At 38.3% G+C, this 12092-nt stretch overlaps 1 protein-coding gene across 2 annotated transcripts in view; it reads right to left on the bottom strand.

Moving 5' to 3' along the window:
* Positions 1-12092, bottom strand: part of Lrrc4c (leucine rich repeat containing 4C) — a 1134576-nt gene that overhangs the window by 448485 nt on the left and 673999 nt on the right. For both annotated transcript variants that reach the window (XM_010612538.2, XM_010612540.2), the window contains exon 4: positions 6965-7101. The gene's annotated coding sequence lies outside the window, so the exon portion shown is untranslated. The remainder of the gene's footprint in view (positions 1-6964; positions 7102-12092) is intronic.

Here is a 12092-nt window from a genome sequence, read left to right as displayed (position 1 = left end):
AATAAGGATTCTTCAGGGCATGCTTAATAGCTCCCAGGCCTCAAAGTAGGTGGTCCCTGTTAAAGAGATTTCTTTTGCAGCTTCAGGAAAATCCTCAAGGCCTTCCTTGGTTTTTATTTCCTATCAAAAGCATGGGAACTCCTGGGGAGGCATTCTTATAAGTTTTCTACCTGCAGGGGACCTACCTGAAAGGGGCAAGGAACACTTTCTTATCATTGCTGGAAACAAAAATTCATCTTTAGTTTTCATGAAAGCAAATGCTGCTAATTAGGCACCAGGAAGTTATGCAACATTATTTTCTTTTGCCAAATCTTAAGAAAGTCACAGTGTTTTACCAGTAGGCTAGGAAAGCCAACTGGAACCAGCCAGGGAGAGAGTAGACTGTGTATCTCTCCTCAACTCTGTTCAATGATATCATATTAATGACTGAAACACTCATAAAGAGAGTATTTATAACACAGCAACAGGCAAACACTATAAATTAAAGCTTTCCTTCCCCCCCCTCCAGAGAACTGGTTTTCCTGGACACATTTGGTTCTGCCTTGTTATTTCTGAGTGTATGAAATAAGCATCTATTCAATCCACAATTTATTATAGCTATGCCTTCTCTGTGCGAGGTACTCAATTTAGGAGTTGCTCTCCATAATAGATGCTCATCGCTCAGTTGAATAGAATGCTTGTCTCCAATTGTTTTACAGCCTTGAAATTTCTGCTTTGTGTTTTGGTTTCTTGAACAGTAAATGTGTGGCCATGAAACATTTTGCTTTACTGCAACGGTATTTCATGTCATTTCACAACAGGAGCATGAGGCTTAACGAGGTAAAATATGAGAAGTCATGCATAAGGAATTCCCGTGATATAGAACACGTTTGTTGCCGCAAAAGAGAAAAAGTAGGGTGAATATTGATGGATTGCCAGAAGACATGACCATGTCCCCTAGTAGGACAGGCAGGACAAGAGCCTTCTCAGGCATGAGCTCTTTCTTCTTTACAAAAGTGCTTCACATACACCTTGACACTTCAGAAAGTATGTTTGATGAGCTGGAATACAGCAAGGAGATGCAAGACGATTTTATTTTTTGAGAGACTTACCTTAGACCACCACTGGGTCATGTGAAGGTGGCTCAGAACAATTGGCTAAATCTTGTATTATACAGTCAGAAGAATGGAGAAGCAACACTACAAATGATGCCAATAAAAGTGTCTTTGTGATGCCTTTAATTTATTTACTAGCTTTTGTATTTTGAGTTTAATTTTAGGAATAACATGAGTATTTTGTTTAATACTCTCATGGGCTCTCAACTTACCAACCAACTCATAGACGCTATTTTTTCCCTACCCTATTTTGTTTTCTTCTAGTGTGGAAAACATGAAACAAAATTTTAGGTTTGACTTTTGTCATAAACTACTGCCTTTATTAAGCAAGATCTATTTTGAAAAGATGCAATGTCATTCTTTGAGATGTAAATCTTCTAAAATGCCCAGCAAAATGAAGATAAAATTCAATGTTTCTATGTCTTTTGTCTAAAAATTATATATATAAACATTTAAATGTGTTACAACACAGAAGTCCCTCTTCTTAGCAAAATAATCACTATCTCTGTTAAGGGTTCTATATTTCTAGCAATAAGCATTGCTTATTTTCATAATACCAAGATATAGTTTTTAAATAAATATTCATGTTTAATATAGTAAAAAAATATTTAAAAACACATAAGAATACATAGCAAACTTTTGACCTTTATAAATCTTAAAAGTCACAGATTATTATACCTTTTATTAATGCAAATTACTACATATATGGACCCCTGATCATTTCATTTTGTGGCATCCACAATTTTATATGATAGATAAAATCCTGCTATAAAATTCCAAAGTCTTAGAAGTTTTAAGTTTGGCCTTTTCAGCCTAATTTTCTATATAGGGGAGACAGTAACATGAAATAAGTTGAACAAGCATTGATTCAGTCTGCTCTATCTTTATTCTGATTCCTTAACTACAAATTTCTTATGAATATCAATTTAAATATAAAATAGAACTCATCTCACTCAAACTTCATTGCATTTATTATGCAGCAGTAGAAGAAACTCGTGGAAAGTTTTCAATCCAAAGATCAAGTGTTTCAGAACGAAACCAACAAAAACCAAGAATCGTTTTTTTCAAAAATTAATCCCATGAGTATCCATTATTTTGAAAGCTCTGGAAGTCTATTCTGCCTTATGAAACACACAGAGTCAAAGCTGAAGCCTTCTTGGAGTTCGTAATTTTGGCCAGAAGATTGCTCCTCCTCTTGCCTCTGATGAGCACAGCTCTGCCCAGGCCTTGCAGTAACCATGGGTTCTTACAGCAGGCTTCATGTTGCTGCCTTCCATCGGGACTCTGGCTGTTTTACCTAAGCCTCTGGCATCCTCTATTCCAGGAAGAAGGTACTGGGGAGTCTACCCATGCAGCTCTTTCAGCTAGAGGCTCTTCACATTTCTGGATAAAGGCTTTTCCTGAGGTAACTAGGTAGCCATTATTCATGTGACTACCCCAACCTGACAGATTCTGTAAGTTAATGCAATTCAGAGCCCTCTTAGCCTATGTTTAAGGGGAATATTGATGACAATCTCAAAGGACAACTATACTAAATCATCTTGGCACAGTATCTTTCTGTTTTTTTGTTTGATTGTTTGTTTGTTCATTTATTGTAATTATTTTATTTTGGCTGTGTATGACAGGTAGGACTGGTATTTGGTCCTAGCTCTACCAGTTTCCTCTCCCTCTCTCTCCTTGATGCAATTATTTCTTACAGATGGATCTTCATGTATTCCTACCCAAGTGCTAGAAAAATGACTTAGTAGAGCATCTTTTCTCATTGCTTTATGGTTCTAACTTGATTACTGTTTTTAACATTTCTACAATAAAAAATGAACCCATAAAATATCTTCAAAGACGCTTCCAAGGAACTTCCCCTTTCAGGAAGAGGGACAGAATCTTTCTTTTATTTGTTCCACTAAGAAAATGAAAAATCACGGGAGTTATATTTTTAAAATGGATAAGAACACCATGAAAGGTGGAAGGAAGGAAGACCAGCAAGGAAGCTCTAGAACCAAACAATGACACATCCGTGAGTTCCCAGTTTTTCTCTTTTGCTTAGGTGAGAGCCAATCTTGAAGTTCCATTGCTTGGAAATATAAAAATCCCAAGAGGTACACACATGTGTACACACACACAGAAAGAAAAAGGGAGAGAGACCAAGAAGAGAGGGAAAGAGAGAAGCAGCGTTTCACTCTTTAGCAAAATAACAGGGAAAAGACAATTATCAAGAAGGAACAGTTTCAGGCTATTACTTTCACCTAGCCACACAAAAATTTTTAAAAATGGTGACCTTATCCCCACCCAGGCCTGCAAAGTCCTAGTGGGGAAGGAACCTACGTTTCTATCTTCACCAGGTTATGACAAGATTCTTCCCACTCTCTGTTGAAGGAAGTGTCGGAAAATGATCAGGTGGGAACGCAGAATTTCATGCTTGCAAGGCAGTGATAGACCTTGATTCACCACTTCTATTATCACTAAAGATAGCAGAGGCTGAAAGACTACTACCCCACTCAGCAATAACAAAGCATCCTTCTCCCTGTATTCTGGGATTGTACCAGGATAGGCAAACCAGAAATAGCAATAAAGAAACTCCCTTTCCCACCATGACGTCAGCGGTACCTGGGTACCAGGTAGCAGCTGTTCCTCTGCCTCCAAGGTAGGCCACTGTCAGTGGGAGTCTGGGAGGCAAAACTCCAGAGTAATGAGCTTGTGCCCAGAGTAATGAGGAGCACTTCTTCATTGATATTTCACCTGGGGTCCAGTAAGGAACAGGGGCTGTTATTACACTTGACATTAATTCTCTCTCTACTTTTCCTATTGGAGCAAGGCTAGAGGTAGTCAAGAAAATGGAAGGTCTCAGTGAGATCCAGACTCTCATAGCATATCATCCAAAATGTCTAAGTGTAAATGGTGAATTACTTGCTATATTAAAAAATCAGAGAGATTTCAAATGGAATGAAAAAAGGCAGTCATCAGAGGCCAACAGCAAGAAAAGCAAATTAACACCACAGACAATAAAATGAATTTTCAATTAAGTTTCATGCCTTATGTAAAAATTAACTCTAAATATACATCCTATATAAGCATAAGACATAAAAGTTGAGAGATTTGCGAAAACTCATACACGATAATCTTTGGAGTCTAGGAGTAAGCAAAGAATTCTTAGACTAAACAGTAACACTTTGGTTCCAAATGATCAAATGAAAACTTTTACTGTATGAGGCTTGATAAGGTGTTCAAAAGATAATTTGCAGATTGGAGAAAATAGTTTTTTCACTACAGGGAACAATAGTAATTAGTATCTAGAATACATTTCTTAAAAATCTCAAAATGCTACTCTACAAGTATCCAGATACTATTTTAAAATGAGCAAAATGTGTGAATGGACATTTTACCAAACAGGAATGCAGATGGCAAATGAGCACAAGAAAACATGCAAAACATTAACTGCTAAGGGCACAAGAACAAGAACCACAATGAGCTATTTCATGACTAAAAATAGTGCAAACACTAAATGCTATTAACGGTGTCAAGAAACTACAACAAGTGGACGTTGCAGACAGAATGTGAAAAGGAAAACACTGTGTGCTTTGGCAAACTTTAGGATGGTTTATTTCGAAAAGCTAGGCACGCAACCACCATTTGACATAGAAATTCCATATGTGAGTGTATTTCCCAGGAAATGAAAAGTTAAGTGTGTAAAACAATACCTACATGAGTGCTAGTAACAAATTGTCTCCATCATAAGTCCAAACTGGAAACAACAGAGACATCCTATAGCAGGTGAGTGATTAAGTTACCTATGCTATATGCTTCCCAAAATACTAAATCTTAGACTCAGGGTGTCTCAGGGTGCCTGGCAGCTTCTCCTTACACACAGAATTCCCAGCTCTGTGAACAATTAATTTCCTTCTACAGTCCCTCTGCCTCCAGGGTACAGAGGCCTGAATTCTAGTCTGCCAAATACCTTCTTCAGTATTCTAAATTTCTATAATCCCAAATCTGTTTTTGTTTCCCCAGTGAGATTAGCCATGCCCTGCAGTTACTTACTACTCTTCTCAGGATCCTCTTTTGCCTTTCCAATTTGATCGTAATTGGTTAGCAATTCTCAGGCTATTATTTTAAAATACACTGTATGACATCTGTTTGCGGAATGGAACCCACCTCACACAGGAAGCTAATTCAAGGAGAAGCGGCTCATAGGCAAAGAAAATCAGTAACAGGAGCAAATATAAAACAGCTAAGAAAAGTAATCAGAAGTTAAAAGAAGAAGTGGAAGAAGAAGACAGAGAAGAAGAGGAAGAAGAAATCAAATTCAGGGAGAAGTAGAGGTGCTTCCAAATGAAGCATAGAGTTCTGTTGTTTATTAAAACCACACAAACAAATAATGAAGCGGCTAACCCTGCCTTTGTTCTTTCTTGCTTGCTGGCCTGCTTGCCAATTGTGTCTCAGTTCCAGTCCATGTGTGTGTTACCAGAATTATTCTGTTTTTTACTTGGCCCAATAAGACAACTAATTCATCTCTATCAACCAAAGAGCCTAAGAGAAGCAACACTCTCCCCTCTGGATAGACTGAAGGGTTATGCCTGAAGATGAAGAAAGTGAACTATTACTTGTGTTCTCTGGCCTTTTCTCTGTTTTTGGTTCACATTCTGTGGTGTGCCAGGTGTCTCATCTTTATCAGATAACAGCATTTCACACTTTGACAACTCCTCCGTCTTTGTGCCTATGGGATTTGCAAAGCCAAAAAGTCTCCCTGGAGATCATGTAACACACAGTATCTTCCGTTTAGCTTAATCTGCACACGGCAGTAGGGTAGATGAAAGAAACAGTACCTGTCCTCTGGGAAGATAACCTGAGTTGTAAATGCAGGACAGAGACCCCTTACAAGAAATATAAACATCCGCACAAAGCTGCATAAGCCACAAACTCCTCCTCCCTGAGCCCCGAGTTCACTTGTTGTAAGACTTTGATTCACTCTTTTAAAACAGCGTGAATGTTTCGAGTAAATATTTGCCTGTTAAAATGCCAAATACAAACTTCTCCCAGGCAATGAATGGGACCTAATGTCACTGTCATTTGATCTTTTTCTTTCCTCCCAACACCGTGAAGCCCTGCAGATGAGCGAATATATTGTTTGCATTTCATAGGAGTTGATGACTGCTATTCCTGGGCTCGAGGTAACTCTCACTCTGGATCATACAACATTTAGCTACATAGAACGCTACCACACATGCCCGGCTCACACACTGCCATTTGCTCTGAGTTACTTGGTTTTCTGTTCTTCCCCACCAGGGATTTCCAGCAACTATCCCTTTTCCCACAGCCCATCAGAAGTTATTTTCATACTGTCGTCATATGAAGGCGGTCTAATCTTGGCAATTTTTCAAAGGGTGAATACACTGTCAGCCACCTTCTCCAAACAGTTCGTTTCCTATCAATAACCCAACTGGTATCACAGTTTCAAAAACACGGGGCAAGGAGGCGGGGAGGGTGGGGATCACCTTTAGTCAGCTTCTTTCATTCTCAATCCTGGGCAGCCAATGTGCCACTCTTTCAACTCCCAGGGCAGTGCATAGAAACATCTGTTGGAGGAACAGTTTGACTTCCGCCTTTGCACATAAATCGTACTAGTGACAGTTTTATGAGGAGTGCACTTTCCCCTTGCTTCACCCCGCTGTCACTGACGGAGCCCAGGTAAACACCATGAAACAGCCAGGCAGGCATTTAGCCGTATGCGGCCACCGCATGTGAATGTATAGGAAGGGAGAGAAGCTGTCAGCTGCACCAAAGGGACATTATAATTACCGGAAGTGTGATCTGCAGCCCCACCATCCACAAATCTCTGACATATTCTAATGGAGTGAATTAGATTTCTCACTTACTCGTCACAAATTGTCCTTGGACCGGTTTCCCTGTCTGTCAAATCTGAGTCCACTTAATTTACTGGGATTTCAAAGCAGCTTCAGGATGTTTCCATTTTGGTAATCTACACAGGTTATCCTTGCTTGTACAAGAAATCCTATTAAAAAAAAAAACAGAATAAAAAGCAGAATGAAGATTACACAACACTCAGTGAATACGAATCATTTTATTGACCATAACTCACTAAAAATAATTTGGCCATTTTTATTTCTATAATAATAGCGAGTGATAGAGGCAAATTCTTTTGAACAACTATACTTCACGATGTAATGGTTTTGTATTTAGTCTCATCTAGTAGAAATCTGAGTGAATGTTAAAAGCTGCATAAAAAAAAAACTGATTTGCCAGTGGACATAACAGATTTGATTAAAATCTGCTTATTAGAGAAATTAAGTGTATCTCCCAGAAAATTTGACATTGATGTTGAGAATTACCAGGGGCCCGATGATAAAGAAGTTGATTTTACATGTATTATTTTATTCAATCACCATGACAGGCATTCATAACACTTCTTATCTTTGGTCTGGAAGATCATCATCTTTGAAATGGCAAGAACTCTAGGCAGCACAGAAAACGTTAAGTCTACTTGAACGGGGCCCACTGCTTCTTTCCTACTTCAGACAGGAGAGAAGAGTATAGACTGTGTTTGTTTTGTTAAAATAATTAATATAAAAAATTTCACATAGTGCATCTGGCCCATGCCCAAACACTATAGTCAACTGTGCCTCGGACTACAGTGGATTTCAAGGAAAGAAATATTAGTAAGTTTTCTGTCACAGTATATCATATCATAAGTATATCCTTATTTCTTAATAGTTACTGGATAAAGTTCAGGGATGGCCATTGTTTGAGACTAAATTCCTAAACCAATCCCCAGCAGATCAGACCAAAAAGGAATCTGTCAAGGCAGATACTACATTATCAAACTGCAAATGTATCAGTTTTTATTAGTACAGGTTTGTAGTTAATAAAAAAATGTATTGCACCAGGCATGGTGGCGCATGCCTGTAATCCCAGCACTTGGGAGGCTGAGGCAGGAGGATAGCTGTGAGTTTGAGACCAGCCTGGTCTACATAGCTCCGGGTCGGTCTCAACTACACAGTGAGACCCTGTCTCAAAAAAGCCAAAATAAATGAATGAATAAATAAATAAATTAATTAAATGTATTCATTGTGAGGAATGGGTACATATACACACCACATCTTCATCTTTCTTTTCTTCCCCTTTCCCCTTATTTCCTGTCTCCTTCTGTCCTTTAGAACCTCTTCAGATCTCCACAAAGCCTAACTTCTTATTTCCTACCATCTTTTCTTTTGCTCTGTAAATTATTTACACTTTAGGTTTCCAATATAACAGAAACCTTGCAATATTAACCTTAAGTGTCCAATGAATTTTATTTAGCAGTATACTCCCAAAGTATAATTTTCCTACAAATGACTTAAATTTGCCTTCCTTGATAGCAGAGTAAGACTCCATACTTTCTTTATGTATTCATCTACTGATGGACATATAGGCCTCTTCTATGATTTAGTGTTCATTATGTTGCTCTAAACATGGGTATGTGTATGTCACTTAAGTATGATATATGTAAGTATTAGGGGAAGATGCCCAGAAGAAAAACTTTAAAAAGAGGAAAATTTCCAAAGGGCCAGGTGTTCCAGAAACCACAGGAGACACAGTAGATACTTTTTAAAAAAGTCTTAGGGAGCCCGAATTGTCATAACGAGACGCCCCTCTGAATTGGCCCGTACCAGGGAAGTAGCCTGAAACAAACTTGCACAAAGTGATCTACTTCGTAGTTTCAAGTTCCATCCTTGTGCCTGGTAAAGCTGGCTCACAAAACCAACTATTCCGCCATGCCCCAGAGAACGCCTTTCTATTTTTAAAAATGGAATGCTGTCCAATTTATGACTCTCTAATGAAAAATAAGACAACTGGATCTGCACTCAATTGGTTGAAAATTTGTTCTTTTCCATCACTTAATTTTGTTTTCCTCCTTATGTTTGTTTTGGTCTTCAAAATTCACTGCATCTCTTTTGGAGTCATGGGACAGTTTTTAACTACATTCAATAAAATAATTTCCTATGAGTCCAGACTTTATTAGTTTGAAATCTAACACTTTTATAGTAAGTGCTTTATTATTTTATTTTATTTTTAATTAATTGTCAGACATTGTTGCCTATAGACACAATCCCCTCTCCCTCTCTCTCCTTTCTTGTTCCTGGAAATACCCACCAACAGTGAATTCTCTTCTCTTTACACAGAACAAGACTTCTTCCCAAACCATCCCTAAACTGCTCGCTTGTCACCTTGTAATTAAGATTTGTCAAATGTGCCAATTAGCAAGTTTCCCCATTTTCTAAGTATATCATCTTAGTAGACTATTGGTCAATTAATAATAGCCCGAGGGGTTTACAATGTAAAATTTCCTTTCCTTTCTGATATTTTTGGACCTTTGCTTAAGTAAAAGTGATAGCAGAGGTGTCCTCTCGCTACCAAATTATTAACAGAACAGTAGGTTCTGTTCATTCGGTCTTTGACGTGGTTTTGTATATTGTCATTCTATGTTGTAGTAGGATTATCTTTTAATATAGCATGAAACTGTAGGGGAAAATACATCACTTTTCCGTCCATTTCTAGATCTTTCTCAGTGGATGAAAAGGAAACGTTGTGGTTCTAGAGTTTAAAAAAATAAGAGGAGGAAAGGAAGGGGCAGTGAGAGAAGAAGAAATGATGGGGAAGGAGGAGAGAAGGGAAAAAAGAAAGGAAGGGAGGCGAAGGAGCGGGAAGGGGAGAAAACAAATGCCAAACTTTAGAATTACACTAAAGGACTGTTGAGCTCCGATTCCTGTTCAGTTTAGTAAGTATCAAACTACTACTGCAATTCTACCATTCTTATAACTTGACATTTATGGGAGGTCCATTTCAGCTGCCAAGATTTCAGTGATTTTATTGCTTCACCTCATTTACTCATGCAGCAAAACATTGCTGCTCCCATGGAAATGTGTACAAGGTATTTACCGGATTCTCATTCTGTGAAAGGGTCCTCCACAATTTACAACTCTGGAGATGGGAAACAAATGAAAAGAATGTAACACAGTTTTCCACTGTAGACAAAGTGTTCTATTCAGTTATAGATCAACTTCCTTTCTCACTAGACTAGTTTTGTCTCTTTCCATTGGCACATTCATTTTAATATTTTCTTATCTACAAATGTTTCCCCTGTTCTGGAATTTTCTTTGAACTGGTTATAATGCTCCTTGTTCTCTCACTGCTAAATGAATTACAAAAAGGAGGGGCAAAAGGGAGGGCAGGGACAAGGGGAAAAAATGAGAACCAAGACCTGTCATGTAGAGGTACAAGATCCCAACAATGAAAGTAACTGTACTGTATCCCTAAACTGTACCAATAAACTCAATAAAAGCTGAAAAAATATATATTTAATGCCCATTTGTTTTATACCTATATGAGCCATAATTTTATCTTTTTAAAATGACTTTTTGCCCTTTTACAACTCTACTGTGGATCCGAATTGTTGAGAACGTTTTACCCACAAAATCGAGCAGCGTCCCACAACTTATCTGAGGACCAGTAATATCCATGGTCATGTTTTTCTATTTGTCACCACATCGGATGCTACGATTGCAAAGCTCAAGCGGGCTGTCTACCTTCAAGGTCGAGGAGACTAGAGCTAATCTTTATGGAGAGTTGCTTATAAGTAAGGAACTTCCCTAGCTATGCAGGAGTGAAGAAATTCGGTAAAATCCTCACTATCACAAATTCCCTTGCTACATGAAATGCTGAATCCAAATGCATTCGAACAGTGCTATGCTCCTGACTAACAGAACTCACTCCCTGAACTCTGGCTGACTAAATTCAGGAACCAAATAGAGATGGACAGGAAGAGACACTTGATGACTATCTTTGTTTTTCACTTTTTATTGAGTTGATTACTATCTTTTAGCCCTTCAAGTCACCTTGTCAGGTAAGGATTCCTCCCATTTTTATAGGTTAGAAAAATGAGGCTCAGAGCAAGTTCTGTTAAAAAACATCTGCACAACCTATAGGGTGGTTAGAGATCACAGGATTGTGCAATGCCACTTTCTCAGTTATAGATGGAAGCAAAACTTGGGGGAACAGAGAGGCTCACTAGAATTTCACATCCTGCTAGAAGCGAGTCTGATTCTCAGCCATTGCTTCTACCTCCTCTGTATCTTTCAACTTCTCTGGACCAGTAATGAAGGAGAATGAAGTGCAAATCAATTAGAATAAGCGAAAAATATTCCTGAAGGATATATGTTCTTAAAGCACATTCAAGTTTTCAGGCAGTCTTCAAGTTCTCTTCCTTTTTGTTTTTTTGTTTTGTTTTGTTTTTGATATCAGGGATCGAACTCCAAACCTTGTGCTTGTGAGGCAGTTGGCTGAACCTTTGAGCTAAATCCCTGGCCTGCCAAATTCTCTTTCTAATCCCCCTTAGCAGTATTCCTTCTAGATGATCTGAAGATTTCTCTCTAAACTCACTTCTTTTACTTTAACACTACAATCATATATGTTTACTAATTCATAAGTGAGCAATTTTGTATATCAATTTTAATATTGTTTAAAAAGCAATGACCATCACCATCATCCACAATAAGATAAAGATTAGCTAAAACTCCAAGTGCCTTTCTGGCTTGCCTTTAAATCAATTCAAGGGAGGGATCATGTTTCCTAGAAGAAAAATAAAAGTAGGATGCATCTGCCTAACAAGTAAGAATATGGAAAAGGCCATATATTATGAAAAATGGATTTTTTTCAGTAGAAACTGAAGTCATTATGAGGTTCAAAAGAAAATATCAGTGGAGTCTTTGCTGGTGAAACGCATGAGAATCACCTGCCCATGTTCTCATGTGCTGTACAGATTTTGGATTCCTCTATAGAAACTGTTGCCCTGAATAGCTTTGGAATAAGCTCAGAAATCCACGTACAAGTTCCTGCCGTCAGCACCGACTGGAGGATGGGAGTGATTTTGATGATCCCCAGACGCGGGGTGTATTTGACATTTTGAGTAGGCAGAGCGAGCTACCTTGTAGCAGGCCAAGTTTTACT

This window comes from Fukomys damarensis, unplaced genomic scaffold (genome assembly GCF_012274545.1).
Source record: "Fukomys damarensis isolate Sample0158 unplaced genomic scaffold, DMR_v1.0_HiC HiC_scaffold_27, whole genome shotgun sequence".
Classification (NCBI taxonomy): Eukaryota; Metazoa; Chordata; class Mammalia; order Rodentia; family Bathyergidae; genus Fukomys; species Fukomys damarensis.
Note: the sequence above shows the minus strand (reverse complement) of the source record. Positions and strands in the feature narration are given on the sequence as shown.